The 15,187-nt window shown below is 46.6% G+C and overlaps 1 protein-coding gene across 2 annotated transcripts in view; it reads left to right on the top strand.

The window, feature by feature from the left end:
* LOC140458800 (guanylate-binding protein 1-like) overlaps nt 1-15,187 on the top strand; it is a 117,731-nt gene that overhangs the window by 95,786 nt on the left and 6,758 nt on the right. The gene's annotated exons all lie outside the window — the stretch shown is intronic.

Below are 15,187 nucleotides of genomic sequence, written 5' to 3'. Positions count from 1 at the left end.
CTGTGACCCCCTCCAGCCCCTACAGCCCCTCCCTATCTCTGTAACCCCCCCCCAGCCCCTACACCCCCTCCCTATCTCTGTGACCCCCTCCAGCCCCTACACCCCCTCCCTATCTCTGTAACCCCCTCCAGCCCCTACACCCCCTCCCTATCTCTGTAACCCCCTCCAGCCCCTACACCCCCTCCCTATCTCTGTAACCCCCTCCAGCCCCTACACCCCCTCCCTATCTCTGTAACCCCCCCCCAGCCCCTACACCCCCTCCCTATCTCTGTGACCCCCTCCAGCCCCTACACCCCCTCCCTATCTCTGTGACCCCCTCCAGCCCCTACACCCCCTCCCTATCCCTGTGACCCCCTCCAGCCCCTACACCCCCTCCCTATCTCTGTGACCCCCTCCAGCCCCTACACCCCCTCCCTATCTCTGTAACCCCCTCCAGCCCCTACACCCCCTCCCTATCTCTGTAACCCCCTCCAGCCCCTACACCCCCTCCCTATCTCTGTAACCCCCTCCAGCCCCTACACCCCCTCCCTATCTCTGTAACCCCCTCCAGCCCCTACACCCCCTCCCTATCTCTGTAACCCCCTCCAGCCCCTACACCCCCTCCCTATCCCTGTAACCCCCTCCAGCCCCTACACCCCCTCCCTATCCCTGTAACCCCCTCCAGCCCCTACACCCCCTCCCTATCTCTGTAACCCCCTCCAGCCCCTACACCCCCTCCCTATCTCTGTAACCCCCTCCAGCCCCTACACCCCCTCCCTATCTCTGTAACCCCCTCCAGCCCCTACACCCCCTCCCTATCTCTGTAACCCCCTCCAGCCCCTACACCCCCTCCCTATCTCTGTAAACCCCTCCAGCCCCTATACCCCCTCCCTATCTCTGTAACCCCCTCCAGCCCCTACACCCCCTCCCTATCTCTGTAACCCCCTCCAGCCCCTATACCCCCTCCCTATCCCTGTAGCCCCCTCCAGTCCCTACACCCCCTCCCTATCTCTGCCAGCCTCTGAGATCATTCTGTCAGGTGTGTGTGTGTGTGCGGTTCACTGCTCGTCACTGTGTGTGTCATTGGTTGTGTGTCTGTATGGATGTCTGTGTGTGTGTGTGTTTGTGTCAGTATGTGTGTGTCTGTGTGTGTCATGGTGTGTCTGTATGGATGTGTGTGTGTATGTGTATGTGTGTGTGTCACAGTGTGTCTGTATGGATGTGTGTGTGTCAGTGTGTGTGTTTGTGTCACGGTGTGTCTGTATGGATGTGTGTGTGTATGTGTGTGTGTGTCACGGTGTGTCTGTATGGATGTGTGTGTGTATGTGTGTGTGTGTGTGTCACGGTGTGTCTGTATGGATGTCTTTGTGTGTGTGTGTGTCAGTGTGTGTGTCACGGTGTGTCTGTATGAATGTGTGTGTGTGTCAGTGTGTGTGTCACGGTGTGTCTGTATGAATGTGTGTGTGTGTGTCAGTGTGTGTCACGGTGTGTCTGTATGGATGTGTGTGTGTGTCAGTGTGTGTGTCACGGTGTGTCTGTATGGATGTGTGTGTGTGTGTCAGTGTGTGTGTTTGTGTCACGGTGTGTCTGTGTGGATGTCTCTGTGTCGGTGTGTATTGGTCTGTTATTCTGTGAGTGGTTGTCGGTGTCTGTGTACATGACTGTGTGTCAGCGTGTCTGTCACTGTGTACATGTATCTGTATGCTTCTATGTATGTTGATGTGTTTCTGTGTGTGTCAGCATGTGGTATGTCTGTGTCTGTGTGTGTGTACCACGGTGTGTGTGTCTGGGTCTGTGAGGGTGCATGTTGGTGTGTGTATGTCTGTGGATGTATATTGGTGTGTGTATATCGGTGTGTGTGATCCATGGTGTGTTTTTCTGTGACTGTCAGTATGTACATTCGTGTGTGCATCAGTATGTGTGCGTGTATGTCTGTATGTGTCTATGTTATTGTGTGTGTCAGTATGTATCTGTGTATGTATATCTCTGTGTGTGTGTGCTTTTCTGTATCTGTAAGTGTATATATTAGCATGTGTGTGTCTATGTTATTGTGCTAGTGTATGTATGTTGGTGTGTACGGAAGTGTGTGTGAGTGTGTGTGTCTGTGTGAGTGTGTGTGTGAGTGTGTGTCTGTGTGTATCAGTGTGTGTGTATGGGAATGTGTGTGTATATCAGTGTGTATATAGGAATGTGTGTGTTTATCGGTGTGTATATTGGAGTGTGTGTGCGTTTATTGGTGTGTGTATGGGAATGTGTGTGTATATCAGTGTGTATATGGGAGTTTATCTGTGTTTCAGTGTGCATATGGGAATGTATGTGTGTATATTGGTGTGTATATGGGAATGTATGTGTGTATATTGGTGTGTATATGGGAATGTGTGTGTGTATATTGGTGTGTATGTGGAAGTGTGTGTGTATATCGGTGTGAATATGGGAGCATGTGTGTGCATATCGGTGTGTGTCTGTGTGTATATCGGTGTGTATATGGGAATGTGTGTGTGTTTATCGGTGTGTATATGGGAGTGTGTGTGTGTTTATTGGTGTGTATATGGGAGTGTGTGTGTATATTAGAGCGTAAATGGGAGTGTATCTGTGTGTATATAGTTGCCTATATGGGAGTGTGTATGTGTGCGTGTATTGGTGTGTATATGGGACGCTGTTCGTAAATCGGTCTGTGTGTGTATCTGTGTTTATATCGGTGTATATATGGGAGTGTATGTGTGTGTGTCAGTGTATATATGGGAGTGTGTCTGTGTGTATATCAGTGTGTGTGTATAGGAGTGTGTATGTGTGTATATGGGAGCGTGTGTGACTATCGGTGTGTGTCTGTGTGTATTTTGGTGTGTATATGGGAGTGTGTGTGTATATGGGAGTGTGTCTGTATATGGGAGTGTCTGTGTGTGTATATGGGAGTATGTCTGTGTGTGTACATGGGAGTGTGTCTGTGTGTGTATATGGGAGTGTGTCTGTGTGCGAATGTGGGAGTGTGTCTGTGTGTGTATATGGGAGTGTGTCTGTGTGTGTATATGGGAGTGTGTCTGTGTGTGTATATGGGAGTATGTCTGTGTGTGCATGTGGGAGTGTGTCTGTGTGTGTATATGGGAGTGTGTCTGTGTGTGTATATGGGAGTATGTCTGTGTGTGTATATGGGAGTGTGTCTGTGTGTGTATATGGGAGTGTGTCTGTGTGTGTCTGTGGGAGTGTGTCTGTGTGTGTATATGGGAGTGTGTCTGTGTGTGTATGTGGGAGTGTGCCTGTGTGTGCATGTGGGAGTGTGTCTGTGTGTGTATATGGGAGTGTGTCTGTGTGTGTATGTGGGAGTGTGTCTGTGTGTGTATATGGGAGTGTGTCTGTGTGTGCATGTGGGAGTGTGTCTCTGTGTGTATATGGGAGTGTGTCTGTGTGTGTATGTGGGAGTGTGACTGTGTGTGTATATGGGAGTGTGTCTGTGTGTGTATATGGGAGTGGGTCTGTGTGTGCATGTGGGAGTGTGTCTGTGTGTATGTGGGAGTGTGTCTGTGTGTGTATATGGGAGTGTGTCAGTGTATATATGGGAGTGTGTCTGTGTGTGTATGTGGGAGTGTGTCTGTGTGTGTATATGGGAGTGTGTCTGTGTGTGTATATGGGAGTGTGTCTCTGTGTGTATATGGGAGTGTGTCTGTGTGTGTATATGGGAGTGTGTCTGTGTGTGTATATGGGAGTGGGTCTGTGTGTGCATGTGTGAGTGTGTCTGTGTGTGTATGTGGGAGTATGTCTGTGTGTGTATGTGGGAGTATGTCTGTGTGTGTATATGGGAGTGTGTCTGTGTGTGTATGTGGGAGTATGTCTGTGTGTGTATGTGGGAGTGTGTCTGTGTGTGTATATGGGAGTGTGTCTGTGTGTGTATATGGGAGTGTATCTGTGTTTATATCGGTGTATATATGGGAGTGTATGTGTGTGTGTCAGTGTATATATGGGAGTGTGTCTGTGTGTATATCATTGTGTGTGTATAGGAGTGTGTCTGTGTGTATATGGGAGTGTGTGTGATTATCGGTGTGTGTCTGTGTGTATTTTGGTGTGTATATGGGAGTGTGTGTGTGTATATCAATGTGTGTGTATATGGGAGTGTGTCTGTATATGGGAGTGTGTCTGTGTGTGTATATGGGAGTGTGTCTGTGTGTGTATATGGGAGTATGTCTGTGTGTGTATATGGAGTGTGTCTGTGTGTGTATATGGGAGTGTGTCTGTGTGTGTATATGGGAGTGGGTCTGTGTGTGCATGTGGGAGTGTGTCTGTGTGTATATATGGGAGTGTGTCTGTGTGTGTATATGGGAGTGTGTCTGTGTGCGAATGTAGGAGTGTGTCTGTGTGTGTATATGGGAGTGTGTCTGTGTGTGTATATGGGAGTGTGTCTGTGTGTGTATGTGGGAGTATGTCTGTGTGTGTATATGGGAGTGTGTCTGTGTGTGTATGTGGGAGTGTGTCTGTGTGTGTGTATATGGGAGTGTGTCTGTGTGTGTATATGGGAGTGTGTCTGTGTGTGTATGTGGGAGTGTGTCTGTGTGTGTATATGGGAGTGTGTCTGTGTGTGTATGTGGGAGTGTGTCTGTGTGTGTATATGGGAGTATGTCTGTGTGTGCATGTGGGAGTGTGCCTGTGTGTATGTGGGAGTGTGTCTGTGTGTGTATATGGGAGTGTGTCAGTGTATATATGGGAGTGTGTCTGTGTGTGTATGTGGGAGTGTGTCTGTGCGTGTATATGGGAGTGTGTCTGTGTGTGTATATGGGAGTGTGTCTCTGTGTGTATATGGGAGTGTGTCTGTGTGTGTATATGGGAGTGTGTCTGTGTGTGTATATGGGAGTGGGTCTGTGTGTGCATGTGTGAGTGTGTCTGTGTGTGTATGTGGGAGTATGTCTGTGTGTGTATGTGGGAGTATGTCTGTGTGTGTATATGGGAGTGTGTCTGTGTGTGTATATGGGAGTGTGTCTGTGTGTGCATGTGGGAGTGTGTCTGTGTGTGTATATGGGAGTGTGTCTGTGTGTGTATATGGGAGTGTGTCTGTGTGTGTATGTGGGAGTATGTCTGTGTGTGTATATGGGAGCGTATCTGTATTTATATCGGTGTATATATGGGAGTGTATGTGTGTGTGTCAGTGTATATATGGGAGTGTGACTGTGTGTATATCATTGTGTGTGTATAGGAGTGTGTCTGTGTGTATATGGGAGTGTGTGTGATTATCGGTGTGTGTCTGTGTGTATTTTGGTGTGTATATGGGAGTGTGTGTGTGTATATCAATGTGTGTGTATATGGGAGTGTGTCTGTATATGGGAGTGTGTCTGTGTGTGTATATGGGAGTATGTCTGTGTGTGTATATAGAGTGTGTCTGTGTGTGTATATGGGAGTGTGTCTGTGTGTGCATGTGGGAGTGTGTCTGTGTGTATATATGGGAGGGTGTCTGTGTGTGTATATGGGAGTGTGTCTGTGTGCGAATGTAGGAGTGTGTCTGTGTGTGTATATGGGAGTGTGTCTGTGTATGTATATGGGAGTGTGTCTGTGTGTGTATGTGGGAGTATGTCTGTGTGTGTATATGGGAGTGTGTCTGTGTGTGTATGTGGGAGTGTGTGTTTATATCGGTGTATATATGGGAGTGTATGTGTGTGTGTCAGTGTATATATGGGAGTGTGTCTGTGTGTATATCAGTGTGTGTGTATAGGAGTGTGTCTGTGTGTATATGGGAGTGTGTGTGATTATCGGTGTGTGTCTGTGTGTATTTTGGTGTGTATATGGGAGTGTGTGTGTGTATATCAATGTGTGTGTATATGGGAGTGTGTCTGTATATGGGAGTGTGTCTGTGTGTGTATATGGGAGTGTGTCTGTGTGTGTATATGGGAGTATGTCTGTGTGTGTATATAGAGTGTGTCTGTGTGTGTATATGGGAGTGTGTCTGTGTGTGCATGTGGGAGTGTGTCTGTGTGTATATATGGGAGGGTGTCTGTGTGTGTATGTGGGAGTATGTCTGTGTGTGTATATGGGAGTGTGTCTGTGTGTGTATATGGGAGTGTGTCTGTGTGTGTATATGGGAGTATGTCTGTGTGTGTATATGGGAGTGTGTCTGTGTGTGTATATGGGAGTGTGTCTGTGTGTGTATATGGGAGTATGTCTGTGTGTGTATATGGGAGTGTGTCTGTGTGTGTATATGGGAGTATGTCTGTGTGTGTATATGGGAGTATGTCTGTGTGTGTATATGGGAGTGTGTCTGTGTGTGTATATGGGAGTATGTCTGTGTGTGTATATGGGAGTGTGTCTGTGTGTGCATGTGGGAGTGTGTCTGTGTGTGTATGTGGGAGTGTGTCTGTGTGTGCATGTGGGAGTGTGTCTGCATACATCTGTGTGTATATGGCAGTGTGTGTTTGTGGGAGTATGTCTGTGTGTGTATATGGGAGTGTGTCTGTGTGTGCATGTGGGAGTGTGTCTGTGTGTGTATATGGGAGTGTGTCTGTGTGTGTATGTGGGAGTGTGTGTTTATATCGGTGTATATATGGGAGTGTATGTGTGTGTGTCAGTGTATATATGGGAGTGTGTCTGTGTGTATATCATTGTGTGTGTATAGGAGTGTGTCTGTGTGTATATGGGAGTGTGTGTGATTATCGGTGTGTGTCTGTGTGTATTTTGGTGTGTATATGGGAGTGTGTGTGTGTATATGGGAGTGTGTCTGTATATGGGAGTGTGTCTGTGTGTGTATATGGGAGTGTGTATGTGTGTGTATATGGGAGTATGTCTGTGTGTGTATATAGAGTGTGTCTGTGTGTGTATATGGGAGTGTGTCTGTGTGTGCATGTGGGAGTGTGTCTGTGTGTATATATGGGAGGGTGTCTGTGTGTGTATGTGGGAGTATGTCTGTGTGTGTATATGGGAGTGTGTCTGTGTGTGTATATGGGAGTGTGTCTGTGTGTGTATATGGGAGTATGTCTGTGTGTGTATATGGGAGTGTGTCTGTGTGTGTATATGGGAGTGTGTCTGTGTGTGTATATGGGAGTATGTCTGTGTGTGCATGTGGGAGTATGTCTGTGTGTGCATGTGGGAGTATGTCTGTGTGTGCATGTGGGAGTGTGTCTGTGTGTGTATATGGGAGTGTGTCTGTGTGTGTGTATGGGAGTGTGTCTGTGTGTGTATATGGGAGTGTGTCTGTGTGTGTATATGGGAGTGTGTCTGTGTGTGTATGTGGGAGTATGTCTGTGTATGTATATGGGAGTATGTCTGTGTGTGCATGTAGGAGTGTGTCTGTGTGTGTATATGGGAGTGTGTCTGTGTGTGTATGTGGGAGTGTGTCTGTGTGTGTATATGGGAGTGTGTCTGTGTGTGTATGTGGGAGTATGTCTGTGTATGTATGTGGGAGTATGTCTGTGTGTGTATGTGGGAGTATGTCTGTGTGTGTATGTGGGAGTATGTCTGTGTGTGTATGTGGGAGTGTGTCTGTGTGTGTATATGGGAGTGTGTCTGTGTGTGTATATGGGAGTGTGTCTGTGTGTGCATGTGGGAGTGTGTCTGTGTGTGTATATGGGAGTATGTCTGTGTGTGTATATGGGAGTGTGTCTGTGTGTGCATGTGGGAGTATGTCTGTGTGTGTATGTGGGAGTATGTCTGTGTGTGTATATGGGAGTGTGTCTGTGTGTGTATATGGGAGTGTGTCTGTGTGTGTATGTGGGAGTATGTCTGTGTGTGTATATGGGAGTGTATCTGTGTTTATATCGGTGTATATATGGGAGTGTATGTGTGTGTGTCAGTGTATATATGGGAGTGTGTCTGTGTGTATATCATTGTGTGTGTATAGGAGTGTGTCTGTGTGTATATGGGAGTGTGTGTGATTATCGGTGTGTGTCTGTGTGTATTTTGGTGTGTATATGGGAGTGTGTGTGTGTATATCAATGTGTGTGTATATGGGAGTGTGTCTGTATATGGGAGTGTGTCTGTGTGTGTATATGGGAGTGTGTCTGTGTGTGTATATGGGAGTATGTCTGTGTGTGTATATGGAGTGTGTCTGTGTGTGTATATGGGAGTGTGTCTGTGTGTGCATGTGGGAGTGTGTCTGTGTGTATATATGGGAGTGTGTCTGTGTGTGTATATGGGAGTGTGTCTGTGTGCGAATGTAGGAGTGTGTCTGTGTGCGTATATGGGAGTGTGTCTGTGTGTGTATATGGGAGTGTGTCTGTGTGTGTATGTGGGAGTATGTCTGTGTGTGTATATGGGAGTGTGTCTGTGTGTGTATGTGGGAGTGTGTCTGTGTGTGTGTATATGGGAGTGTGTCTGTGTGTGTATGTGGGAGTGTGTCTGTGTGTGCATGTGGGAGTGTGTCTGTGTGTATGTGGGAGTGTGTCTGTGTGTGTATATGGGAGTGTGTCAGTGTATATATGGGAGTGTGTCTGTGTGTGTATGTGGGAATGTGTCTGTGTGTGTATATGGGAGTGTGTCTGTGTGTGTATATGGGAGTGTGTCTCTGTGTGTATATGGGAGTGTGTCTGTGTGTGTATATGGGAGTGTGTCTGTGTGTGTATATGGGAGTGGGTCTGTGTGTGCATGTGTGAGTGTGTCTGTGTGTGTATGTGGGAGTATGTCTGTGTGTGTATGTGGGAGTGTGTCTGTGTGTGTATATGGGAGTGTGTCTGTGTGTGTATATGGGAGTGTGTCTGTGTGTGCATGTGGGAGTGTGTCTGTGTGTGTATATGGGAGTGTGTCTGTGTGTGTATATGGGAGTGTGTCTGTGTGTGTATGTGGGAGTATGTCTGTGTGTGTATATGGGAGCGTATCTGTATTTATATCGGTGTATATATGGGAGTGTATGTGTGTGTGTCAGTGTATATATGGGAGTGTGACTGTGTATATCATTGTGTGTGTATAGGAGTGTGTCTGTGTGTATATGGGAGTGTGTGTGATTATCGGTGTGTGTCTGTGTGTATTTTGGTGTGTATATGGGAGTGTGTGTGTGTATATCAATGTGTGTGTATATGGGAGTGTGTCTGTATATGGGAGTGTGTCTGTGTGTGTATATGGGAGTATGTCTGTGTGTGTATATAGAGTGTGTCTGTGTGTGTATATGGGAGTGTGTCTGTGTGTGCATGTGGGAGTGTGTCTGTGTGTATATATGGGAGGGTGTCTGTGTGTGTATATGGGAGTGTGTCTGTGTGCGAATGTAGGAGTGTGTCTGTGTGTGTATATGGGAGTGTGTCTGTGTCTGTATATGGGAGTGTGTCTGTGTGTGTATGTGGGAGTATGTCTGTGTGTGTATATGGGAGTGTGTCTGTGTGTGTATGTGGGAGTGTGTCTGTGTGTGTATGTGGGAGTGTGTCTGTGTGTGTATATGGGAGTGTGTCTGTGTGTGTATATGGGAGTGTGTCTGTGTGTGTATATGGGAGTGTGTCTGTGTATGTATATGGGAGTGTGTCTGTGTGTGTATGTGGGAGTGTGTCTGTGTGTGTATATGGGAGTGTGTCTGTGTGTGTATGTGGGAGTGTGTGTTTATATCGGTGTATATATGGGAGTGTATGTGTGTGTGTCAGTGTATATATGGGAGTGTGTCTGTGTGTATATCAGTGTGTGTGTATAGGAGTGTGTCTGTGTGTATATGGGAGTGTGTGTGATTATCGGTGTGTGTCTGTGTGTATTTTGGTGTGTATATGGGAGTGTGTGTGTGTATATCAATGTGTGTGTATATGGGAGTGTGTCTGTATATGGGAGTGTGTCTGTGTGTGTATATGGGAGTGTGTCTGTGTGTGTATATGGGAGTATGTCTGTGTGTGTATATAGAGTGTGTCTGTGTGTGTATATGGGAGTGTGTCTGTGTGTGCATGTGGGAGTGTGTCTGTGTGTATATATGGGAGGGTGTCTGTGTGTGTATGTGGGAGTATGTCTGTGTGTGTATATGGGAGTGTGTCTGTGTGTGTATATGGGAGTGTGTCTGTGTGTGTATATGGGAGTATGTCTGTGTGTGTATATAGAGTGTGTCTGTGTGTGTATATGGGAGTGTGTCTGTGTGTGCATGTGGGAGTGTGTCTGTGTGTATATATGGGAGTGTGTCTGTGTGTGTATATGGGAGTATGTCTCTGTGTGCATGTGGGAGTATGTCTGTGTGTGCATGTGGGAGTGTGTCTGTGTGTGCATGTGGGAGTGTGTCTGTGTGTGTATATGGGAGTGTGTCTGTGTGTGTATATGGGAGTATGTCTGTGTGTGTATATAGAGTGTGTCTGTGTGTGTATATGGGAGTGTGTCTGTGTGTGCATGTGGGAGTGTGTCTGTGTGTATATATGGGAGGGTGTCTGTGTGTGTATGTGGGAGTATGTCTGTGTGTGTATATGGGAGTGTGTCTGTGTGTGTATATGGGAGTGTGTCTGTGTGTGTGTATGGGAGTGTGTCTGTGTGTGTATATGGGAGTGTGTCTGTGTGTGTATATGGGAGTGTGTCTGTGTGTGTATGTGGGAGTATGTCTGTGTATGTATGTGGGAGTATGTCTGTGTGTGTATGTGGGAGTATGTCTGTGTGTGTATGTGGGAGTATGTCTGTGTGTGTATATGGGAGTGTGTCTGTGTGTGTATGTGGGAGTATGTCTGTGTGTGTATATGGGAGTATGTCTGTGTGTGCATGTGGGAGTGTGTCTGTGTGTGTATATGGGAGTGTGTCTGTGTGTGTATGTGGGAGTGTGTCTGTGTGTGTATATGGGAGTGTGTCTGTGTGTGTATGTGGGAGTATGTCTGTGTATGTATGTGGGAGTATGTCTGTGTGTGTATGTGGGAGTATGTCTGTGTGTGTATGTGGGAGTATGTCTGTGTGTGTATGTGGGAGTGTGTCTGTGTGTGTATATGGGAGTGTGTCTGTGTGTGTATACGGGAGTGTGTCTGTGTGTGCATGTGGGAGTGTGTCTGTGTGTGTATATGGGAGTATGTCTGTGTGTGTATATGGGAGTGTGTCTGTGTGTGCATGTGGGAGTATGTCTGTGTGTGTATGTGGGAGTATGTCTGTGTGTGTATATGGGAGTGTGTCTGTGTGTGTATATGGGAGTGTGTCTGTGTGTGTATGTGGGAGTATGTGTGTGTGTGTATATGGGAGTGTATCTGTGTTTATATCGGTGTATATATGGGAGTGTATGTGTGTGTGTCAGTGTATATATGGGAGTGTGTCTGTGTGTATATCATTGTGTGTGTATAGGAGTGTGTCTGTGTGTATATGGGAGTGTGTGTGATTATCGGTGTGTGTCTGTGTGTATTTTGGTGTGTATATGGGAGTGTGTGTGTGTATATCAATGTGTGTGTATATGGGAGTGTGTCTGTATATGGGAGTGTGTCTGTGTGTGTATATGGGAGTGTGTCTGTGTGTGTATATGGGAGTGTGTCTGTGTGTGCATGTGGGAGTGTGTCTGTGTGTATATATGGGAGTGTGTCTGTGTGTGTATATGGGAGTGTGTCTGTGTGCGAATGTAGGAGTGTGTCTGTGTGTGTATATGGGAGTGTGTCTGTGTGTGTATATGGGAGTGTGTCTGTGTGTGTATGTGGGAGTATGTCTGTGTGTGTATATGGGAGTGTGTCTGTGTGTGTATGTGGGAGTGTGTCTGTGTGTGTGTATATGGGAGTGTGTCTGTGTGTGTATGTGGGAGTGTGTCTGTGTGTGTATATGGGAGTATGTCTGTGTGTGCATGTGGGAGTGTGTCTGTGTGTATGTGGGAGTGTGTCTGTGTGTGTATATGGGAGTGTGTCTGTGTATATATGGGAGTGTGTCTGTGTGTGTATGTGGGAATGTGTCTGTGTGTGTATATGGGAGTGTGTCTGTGTGTGTATATGGGAGTGTGTCTCTGTGTGTATATGGGAGTGTGTCTGTGTGTGTATATGGGAGTGTGTCTGTGTGTGTATATGGGAGTGGGTCTGTGTGTGCATGTGTGAGTGTGTCTGTGTGTGTATGTGGGAGTATGTCTGTGTGTGTATGTGGGAGTATGTCTGTGTGTGTATATGGGAGTGTGTCTGTGTGTGTATATGGGAGTGTGTCTGTGTGTGCATGTGGGAGTGTGTCTGTGTGTGTATATGGGAGTGTGTCTGTGTGTGTATATGGGAGTGTGTCTGTGTGTTTATGTGGGAGTATGTCTGTGTGTGTATATGGGAGCGTATCTGTATTTATATCGGTGTATATATGGGAGTGTATGTGTGTGTGTCAGTGTATATATGGGAGTGTGACTGTGTATATCATTGTGTGTGTATAGGAGTGTGTCTGTGTGTATATGGGAGTGTGTGTGATTATCGGTGTGTGTCTGTGTGTATTTTGGTGTGTATATGGGAGTGTGTGTGTGTATATCAATGTGTGTGTATATGGGAGTGTGTCTGTATATGGGAGTGTGTCTGTGTGTGTATATGGGAGTGTGTCTGTGTGTGTATATGGGAGTATGTCTGTGTGTGTATATAGAGTGTGTCTGTGTGTGTATATGGGAGTGTGTCTGTGTGTGCATGTGGGAGTGTGTCTGTGTGTATATATGGGAGGGTGTCTGTGTGTGTATGTGGGAGTATGTCTGTGTGTGTATATGGGAGTGTGTCTGTGTGTGTATATGGGAGTGTGTCTGTGTGTGTATATGGGAGTATGTCTGTGTGTGTATATGGGAGTGTGTCTGTGTGTGTATATGGGAGTGTGTCTGTGTGTGTATATGGGAGTATGTCTGTGTGTGTATATGGGAGTGTGTCTGTGTGTGTATATGGGAGTATGTCTGTGTGTGTATGTGGGAGTATGTCTGTGTGTGCATGTGGGAGTGTGTCTGTGTGTGTATATGGGAGTATGTCTGTGTGTGTATATGGGAGTGTGTCTGTGTGTGCATGTGGGAGTGTGTCTGTGTGTGTATGTGGGAGTGTGTCTGTGTGTGCATGTGGGAGTGTGTCTGCATACATCTGTGTGTATATGGCAGTGTGTGTTTGTGGGAGTATGTCTGTGTGTGTATATGGGAGTGTGTCTGTGTGTGCATGTGGGAGTGTGTCTGTGTGTGTATATGGGAGTGTGTCTGTGTGTGTATGTGGGAGTGTGTGTGTATATCGGTGTATATATGGGAGTGTATGTGTGTGTGTCAGTGTATATATGGGAGTGTGTCTGTGTGTATATCATTGTGTGTGTATAGGAGTGTGTCTGTGTGTATATGGGAGTGTGTGTGATTATCGGTGTGTGTCTGTGTGTATTTTGGTGTGTATATGGGAGTGTGTGTGTGTATATGGGAGTGTGTCTGTATATGGGAGTGTGTCTGTGTGTGTATATGGGAGTGTGTATGTGTGTGTATATGGGAGTATGTCTGTGTGTGTATATAGAGTGTGTCTGTGTGTGTATATGGGAGTGTGTCTGTGTGTGCATGTGGGAGTGTGTCTGTGTGTATATATGGGAGGGTGTCTGTGTGTGTATGTGGGAGTATGTCTGTGTGTGTATATGGGAGTGTGTCTGTGTGTGTATATGGGAGTGTGTCTGTGTGTGTATATGGGAGTATGTCTGTGTGTGTATATGGGAGTGTGTCTGTGTGTGTATATGGGAGTATGTCTGTGTGTGCATGTGGGAGTATGTCTGTGTGTGCATGTGGGAGTGTGTCTGTGTGTGTATATGGGAGTGTGTCTGTGTGTGTGTATGGGAGTGTGTCTGTGTGTGTATATGGGAGTGTGTCTGTGTGTGTATATGGGAGTGTGTCTGTGTATGTATGTGGGAGTATGTCTGTGTGTGTATGTGGGAGTATGTCTGTGTGTGTATGTGGGAGTATGTCTGTGTGTGTATATGGGAGTGTGTCTGTGTGTGTATGTGGGAGTATGTCTGTGTGTGTATATGGGAGTATGTCTGTGTGTGCATGTGGGAGTGTGTCTGTGTGTGTATATGGGAGTGTGTCTGTGTGTGTATGTGGGAGTGTGTCTGTGTGTGTATATGGGAGTGTGTCTGTGTGTGTATGTGGGAGTATGTCTGTGTATGTATGTGGGAGTATGTCTGTGTGTGTATGTGGGAGTATGTCTGTGTGTGTATGTGGGAGTGTGTCTGTGTGTGTATATGGGAGTATGTCTGTGTGTGTATATGGGAGTGTGTCTGTGTGTGCATGTGGGAGTGTGTCTGTGTGTGTATATGGGAGTATGTCTGTGTGTGTATATGGGAGTGTGTCTGTGTGTGCATGTGGGAGTGTGTCTGTGTGTGTATATGGGAGTATGTCTGTGTGTGTATATGGGAGTGTGTCTGTGTGTGCATGTGGGAGTGTGTCTGTGTGTGTATGTGGGAGTGTGTCTGTGTGTGCATGTGGGAGTGTGTCTGCATACATCTGTGTGTATATGGCAGTGTGTGTATGTGGGAGTATGTCTGTGTGTGTATATGGGAGTGTGTCTGTGTTTGCATGTGGGAGTGTGTCTGTGTGTGTATATGGGAGTGTGTCTGTGTGTGTTTCTGGGAGTATGTCTGTGTGTGTATATGGGAGTGTGTCTGTATGTGTATATGGGAGTGTATCTGTGTGTGTATATGGGAGTGTGTCTGTGTGTTTCTGGGAGTATGTCTGTGTGTGTATATGGGAGTGTGTCTGTATGTGTATATGGGAGTGTGTCTGTGTGTGCATGTGGGAGTGTGTCTGTGTGTGTATATGGGAGTGTGTCTGCATACATCTGTGTGTATATGGCAGTGTGTTTATCGGTGTGTGTGTGTTTTGGTGTGGGTGTATATCGGTGTCTATCTAGGTGTGTGTGGATGTCTGTGTATATTGGTGCATATGGGTGGGTGTGTATATCTGTGTGTGTGTATATATCTGTGTATATATTAGTGTGGGTGTGTGTGTGTATAGGCGTCTGTGGTTGGGTGTATATTGGTGTGTATGTGTGTGTATATCGGTGCGTGTGGTTGGGTGTGTATTGGTGAGTGTGTATGTATATCGGTGTGTCTGTGTGTATAGGTGTGTGTATCGGTGTGTGTATATTGGTGTGTATGTGTGTGTATATCGGTGCGTGTGGTTGGGTGTGTATTGGTGAGTGTGTATGTATATCGGTGTGTCTGTGTGTATAGGTGTGTGTATCGGTGTGTGTATATTGGTGTGCGTGTATAACAGTATGTGTGTGAATGTGTCAATCCATCTGTGTGTGGGTATGTGTGGGGTAATCTGTGTGCATGGGGCAGTGTGTGGGCGTATGTGTGTGGGTGTATGTGAGTGTATGTGGGTGTGTGTGAGAGAGTGTGTGGCTGTGTGCGTGCGTGGGGCAGTGTGTGTGTC

This window comes from Chiloscyllium punctatum, chromosome 34, assembly GCF_047496795.1.
Source record: "Chiloscyllium punctatum isolate Juve2018m chromosome 34, sChiPun1.3, whole genome shotgun sequence".
Lineage (NCBI taxonomy): Eukaryota > Metazoa > Chordata > Chondrichthyes > Orectolobiformes > Hemiscylliidae > Chiloscyllium > Chiloscyllium punctatum.
The sequence above is the reverse complement of the archived record's forward strand: the minus strand, read 5'-3'. Positions and strand labels throughout refer to the sequence as shown.